We start from the raw sequence: 6,858 nt of genomic DNA, 5'->3' as shown, positions 1-6,858 counted from the left end.
CTCCTCATGGTACTTTCTCCAAAATTGACCATATAATTGGTCAAAAAACGGGCCTCAACAGGTACAGAAAGATAGAAATAATCCCATGCGTGCTATCGGACCACCACGGCCTAAAACTGGTCTTCAATAACAATAAGGGAAGAATGCCCACATATACGTGGAAATTGAACAATGCTCTACTCAATGATAACCTGGTCAAGGAAGAAATAAAGAAAGAAATTAAAAACTTTTTAGAATTTAATGAAAATGAAGGTACAATATACCCAAACTTATGGGACACAATGAAAGCTGTGCTAAGAGGAAAACTCATAGCGCTGAGTGCCTGCAGAAAGAAACAGGAAAGAGCATATGTCAGCAGCTTGACAGCACACCTAAAAGCTCTAGAACAAAAAGAAGCAAATACACCCAGGAGGAGTAGAAGGCAGGAAATAATCAAACTCAGAGCTGAAATCAACCAAGTAGAAACAAAAAGGACCATAGAAAGAATCAACAGAACCAAAAGTTGGTCCTTTGAGAAAATCAACAAGATAGATAAACCCTTAGCCAGACTAACGAGAGGACACAGAGAGTGCGTCCAAATTAACAAAATCAGAAATGAAAAGGGAGACATAACTACAGATTCAGAGGAAATTCAAAAAATCATCAGATCTTAGTATAAAAACCTATATTCAACAAAACTTGAAAATCTTCAGGAAATGGACAATTTCCTAGACAGATACCAGGTATCGAAGTTAAATCAGGAACAGATAAACCAGTTAAACAACCCCATAACTCCTAAGGAAATAGAAGCAGTCATTAAAGGTCTCCCAACCAAAAAGAGCCCAGGTCCAGACGGGTTTAGTGCAGAATTCTATCAAACCTTCATAGAAGACCTTATACCAATATTATCCAGACTACTCCACAAAATTGAAACAGATGGAGCCCTACCGAATTCCTTCTATGAAGCCACAATTACTCTTATACCTAAACCACACAAAGACCCAACAAAGAAAGAGAACTTCAGACCAATTTCCCTTATGAATATCGACGCAAAAATACTCAATAAAATTCTGGCAAACCGAATTCAAGAGCACATCAAAACAATCATCCACCATGATCAAGTAGGCTTCATCCCAGGCATGCAGGGATGGTTTAATATAAGGAAAACCATCAACGTGATCCATCATATAAACAAACTGAAAGAACAGAACCACATGACCATTTCATTAGATGCTGAGAAAGCATTTGACAAAATTCAACACCCCTTCATGATAAAAGTCCTGGAAAGAATAGGTATTCAAGGCCCATACCTAAACATAGTAAAAGCCATATACAGCAAACCAGTTGCTAACATTAAACTAAATGGAGAGAAACTTGAAGCAATCCCACTAAAATCAGGGACTAGACAAGGCTGCCCACTCTCTCCCTACTTATTCAATATAGTTCTTGAAGTTCTAGCCAGAGCAATCAGACAACAAAAGGAGATCAAGGGGATACAGATCGGAAAAGAAGAGGTCAAAATATCACTATTTGCAGACGACATGATAGTATATTTAAGTGATCCCAAAAGTTCCACCAGAGAACTACTAAAGCTGATAAACAACTTCAGCAAAGTGGCTGGGTATAAAATTAACTCAAATAAATCAGTTGCCTTCCTCTATACAAAAGAGAAACAAGCCGAGAAAGAAATTAGGGAAACGACACCCTTCATAATAGACCCAAATAATATAAAGTACCTCGGTGTGACTTTAACCAAGCAAGTAAAAGATCTGTACAATAAGAACTTCAAGACACTGAAGAAAGAAATTGAAGAAGACCTCAGAAGATGGAAAGATCTCCCATGCTCATGGATTGGCAGGATTAATATAGTAAAAATGGCCATTTTACCAAAAGCAATCTACAGATTCAATGCAATCCCCATCAAAGTACCAATCCAATTCTTCAAAGAGTTAGACAGAACAATTTGCAAATTCATCTGGAATAACAAAAAACCCAGGATAGCTAAAGCTATCCTCAACAATAAGAGGACTTCAGGGGGAATCACTATCCCTGAACTCAAGCAGTATTACAGAGCAATAGTGATAAAAACTGCATGGTATTGGTACAGAGACAGACAGATAGACCAATGGAATAGAATTGAAGACCCAGAAATGAACCCACACACCTATGGTCACTTGATTTTTGACAAAGGAGCCAAAACCATCCAATGGAAAAAAGATAGCATTTTCAGCAAATGGTGCTGGTTCAACTGGAGGGCAACATGTAGAAGAATGCAGATCGATCCATGCTTATCACCCTGTACAAAGCTTAAGTCGAAGTGGATCAAGGACCTCCACATCAAACCAGACACACTCAAACTAATAGAAGAAAAACTAGGGAAGCATCTGGAACACATGGGCACTGGAAAAAATTTCCTGAACAAAACACCAATGGCTTATGCTCTAAGATCAAGAATCGACAAATGGGATCTCATAAAACTGCAAAGCTTCTGTAAGGCAAAGGACACTGTGGTTAGGACAAAACGGCAACCAAAAGATTGGGAAAAGATCTTTACCAATCCTATAACAGATAGAGGCCTTATATCCAAAATATACAAAGAACTCAAGAAGTTAGACCGCAGGGAAACAAATAACCCTATTAAAAAATGGGGTTCAGAGCTAAACAAAGAATTCACAGCTGAGGAATGCCGAATGGCTGAGAAACACCTAAAGAAATGTTCAACATCTTTAGTCATAAGGGAAATGCAAATCAAAACAACCCTGAGATTTCACCTCACACCAGTGAGAATGGCTAAGTTCAAAAACTCAGGTGACAGCAGATGCTGGCGAGGATGTGGAGAAAGAGGAACACTCCTCCATTGTTGGTGGGATTGCAGACTGGTAAAACCATTCTGGAAATCAGTCTGGAGGTTCCTCAGAAAATTGGACATTGAACTGCCTGAGGATCCAGCCATACCTCTCTTGGGCATATACCCAAAAGATGCCTCAACATATAAAAGAGACACGTGCTCCACTATGTTCATCGCAGCCTTATTTATAATAGCCAGAAACTGGAAAGAACCCAGATGCCCTTCAACAGAGGAATGGATACAGAAAATGTGGTACATCTACACAATGGAATATTACTCAGCTATCAAAAACAACGAGTTTATGAAATTCGTAGGCAAATGGTTGGAACTGGAAAATATCATCCTGAGTGAGCTAACCCACTCACAGAAAGACATACATGGTATGCACTCATTGATAAGTGGCTATTAGCCCAAATGCTTGAATTACCCTAGATCCCTAGAACAAAGGAAACTCAAGACGGATGATCAAAATGTGAATGCTTCACTCCTTCTTTAAATGAGGAAAAAGAATACCCTTGGCAGGGAAGGGAGAGGCAAAGATTAAAACAGAGACTGAAGGAACACCCATTCAGAGCCTGCCCCACAGGTGGCCCATACATATACAGCCACCCAATTAGACAAGATGGATGAAGCAAAGAAGTGCAGACCGACAGGAGCCGGATGTAGATCGCTCCTGAGAGACACAGCCAGAATACAGCAAATACAGAGGCGAATGCTAGCAGCAAACCACTGAACTGAGAATAGGTCCCCTATTGAAGGAATCAGAGAAAGAACTGGAAGAGCTTGAAGGTGCTCGAGACCCCAAAAGTACAACAATGTCAAGCAACCAGAGCTTCCAGGGACTAAGCCACTACCTAAAGACTATACATGGACTGACCCTGGACTCTGTCCCCATAGGTAGCAATGAATATCCTAGTAAGAGCACCAGTGGAAGGGGAAGCCCTGGGTCCTGCTAAGACTGAACCCCCAGTGAACTAGACTATGCGGGGAGGGTGGCAATGGGGGGAGGTTTGGGAGGGGAACACCCATAAGGAAGGGGAGGGGGGAGGGTGATGTTTGTCCGGAAACCGGGAAAGGGAATAACACTTGAAATGTATATAAGAAATACTCAAGTTAATAAAAAAAAAATAAAAAATAAAAAAAAAAACATTTTAACAGTAGAATAGTTTCTTCCACTTGTGTGCCACTTGAAGGCTTTAGCACTGTTATTGCTTAAAAAAAAAGCTCACTGCGGAAATCATGTCTAGCATGCTACAATTTATATAACAACAAAGGGGCAGAATACATTGACATCATTGCATCGTTATCAAAGACATAAGAGATCTCTCAAAGAACAAACCAGAGAGATCAATCTTATTTGGAATGATGGGAAAATAAAGGGGTCAGAAATGTCGTGACATATCATTTCATGTTTTTTTAAAGTTTGAATTATGTGAATGCACGTAGTCCTCCCTAAAGTCTTAGCAGCAGGAGAAAAAAATCCAAGTGTTTTAATGCATTCTCATGAGCCATGTAAAATTAATGTCACTCTCATTTTACAAAGGGCTGTTCTCCTGGTGTGTTCAAAAGAGCTTTAATTGGAGGTTCTTTTTTCTGGGGTAGTACTTCCCCCCCCCACAACCATTTACCCAAATCTGACACTTCTCTAGGTGTAATGTCAAATACCAAAAGTCACTCACACTTATCAAAACTGATCCTGAGTCCCTTGGGCTAACCATCACATTCTTTCCGCTCTTTCTATGGAAGCTGGAGCCTGTTTGCCCAGAGGAAGCCAGAGCAGTATGTGATTCATAAATGAAGGACATTTAGAAGATGTGGAGGATTTCACTAAACCATGGCACTTTGCTAGCTTATGAAACCCGGAGCTGCCTTTCAGGTGGAAGCGTTCTTAGAATAGGCCTAAAATTAATGTAGCCTGGAAACCGAGTTTTCTCATGGAGCTTTGGTGTTAAAGGCATCTCAGGGTGGACTTAGTTTTTTCATCAGATTCTCAGCAGGGCTACTGATGGGAGATTGTCCCTGGATCACTTTCTATTCCAAGAAAGCAGCCTCTTCTGAACTTAGTTATCTCTGTGTTTACAGGAAATGTGTCAGGTACGGAGAGACGGGGGAAGGAGCAAATGGAGCTCAACTATTCTTCAAGGTAGTTCATGTCATCAGTGGAACAGAACCAGAGTCAGCCATGCCTTGAGAAATTCACTGAAGATCAGTTTACTTACCTGTACAATGGGAATGACTTCAGGCTAAGGTCGCTAGAAAGATTAGCATGGTGAGGACATTGGGGCAGTGCAGGTAGGAAAGCTTATTGAATGGAGACTCCATCTCAGAGTAGTGAGATGGGTTGATTGAGGATGAAAAGGCAGGTTACATTCATTCCCTTCTGTTGGATACAAGGTTTACGCCTCACAGATGAGCTGTAGTTCTAACAAGGCATGGTGCTCAGAGATGTTCTCTTTTCCTTTGCTCTACTGGCAGGCATCTCCTGGTCAGCTTGTTGCTCACACCCCTTGTCTTCTCCTCTTGCTGGAGAGTGTTCTGGTTATTCAACATTTCTGCTGAAATACCAGCAGGCAGTGGGGATTCCTGTCACCAGAGAAATGCTCAGAAATTCTGCCACAGTATAACTGTAGGGCTCGGGAAAGCACTGGGGTGAGGACATGGAGGGGCCATTGTCTTGAACAAGAGGCTATTGTGCTAGAGAACTGGTAAGATTTTTTAGTATATCTAAGAAGCCTGAGGACAGAGCCTTGGAGAAACGCCATGGTGAGAGCTCCAGGAAGTAGAGTAAAGGATATTGGACACTCAGGATTAGGGAGGGAAGAATATGTGCAATGAAGTAAGAAGTCATAGTTATTAAGCTCTCCATCCGTGGAAACACTTAATATGCATTATCTTGTTTGGTCTTCTATGCCCCTGTAAAGGGAGTATTCCTCCTAGCCTCGTTTTATAGAGAGGCCTGGAGAATGGGTAAGATGCCCAAGGTTGCCTGGCTGGGAATAGCTGAGACCTTACAGCAAACTGTCTGCCTCTAGCCCCTACCCCTGTATTCTACCCCATGTCTGAGGGATCAAGCAGGTCTGAAGAACCAGATTGGTTTAATCTACAGAAAGCATGAAACCAGAATGATTGTAAAGATTCTACTTAAGTCAGGAATGAATTCTATTCTTAGTGCTGGAGGTCAGTTAAGTGGAAGTCTGATCACAGAGGATAGCAGAGGAGAAACCAGAGAGAGGGCATGAAGGACACCACTGCAAACACCGTGTGAATGTTATAAATGAAAGAAAGAGGGTGAACAGAGGGGAAGCATTGTCAGATGAGGGCTTCCTCAAGATGGAGACCAGGGGCTGCAAACCCACTGAGAGAAATCTTGCAGTTTGAAGGGGATGTTGATGGACAAATGAAAGTGACTCAGGCCCAGTCGTGGGCTGCCTGGAGGGAAGGCTTAACTCTGAAGAAGGAAAGGAAAGGATGCTCATAGAGCTGATGGAGTCCTAGGTCCTGGCCTTGGCTCTCCTCCATCCCTTAGCTCATTGTTTACTTACCTCAGATAGGAATGAGCTCATTTTACAGGTGGAAAAATTTGGAATCAGAAAGGATGGAAAGGCCAGTCCAAATCTCAAAGCCAGGAAATTAGGAGGGAATCAGACTGGTGTCTGTCTGGTGTGACTGTTGATCCCAAAGCCTGTCCACTTTGTTCCTATGGGACTTGCTGCCCATTTATCCCAGGCACAGGAGGGAAGGTAGAGAAGAGAGTGATGATGGTCGCAGGACTTGGAAGGTGGAAGGGACAGGACATCTTATCATTGGTTGTGAGGAAGAAAATGAAGAGGTGTACTAAAGTAGCTGGGAAAGGGGGATCCAGAAACTGGGAGGGGCAAATCTTATCTACATATCAATTTGTGTGTATGTGTATGATTGTCAAAACACGTAAGGTATGTGTGAATGAGAGGATATGTAAGTACATGTTCATGTGTATATGTATATGAATGTGTGTCTGTATATCTGTGTGTCTGAGTGTAATGGAAGGATAT

This window comes from Rattus norvegicus, chromosome 8 (assembly GCF_036323735.1).
Source record: "Rattus norvegicus strain BN/NHsdMcwi chromosome 8, GRCr8, whole genome shotgun sequence".
NCBI classification, from domain to species: Eukaryota; Metazoa; Chordata; class Mammalia; order Rodentia; family Muridae; genus Rattus; species Rattus norvegicus.
The sequence above is the reverse complement of the archived record's forward strand: the minus strand, read 5'-3'. Positions refer to the sequence as shown.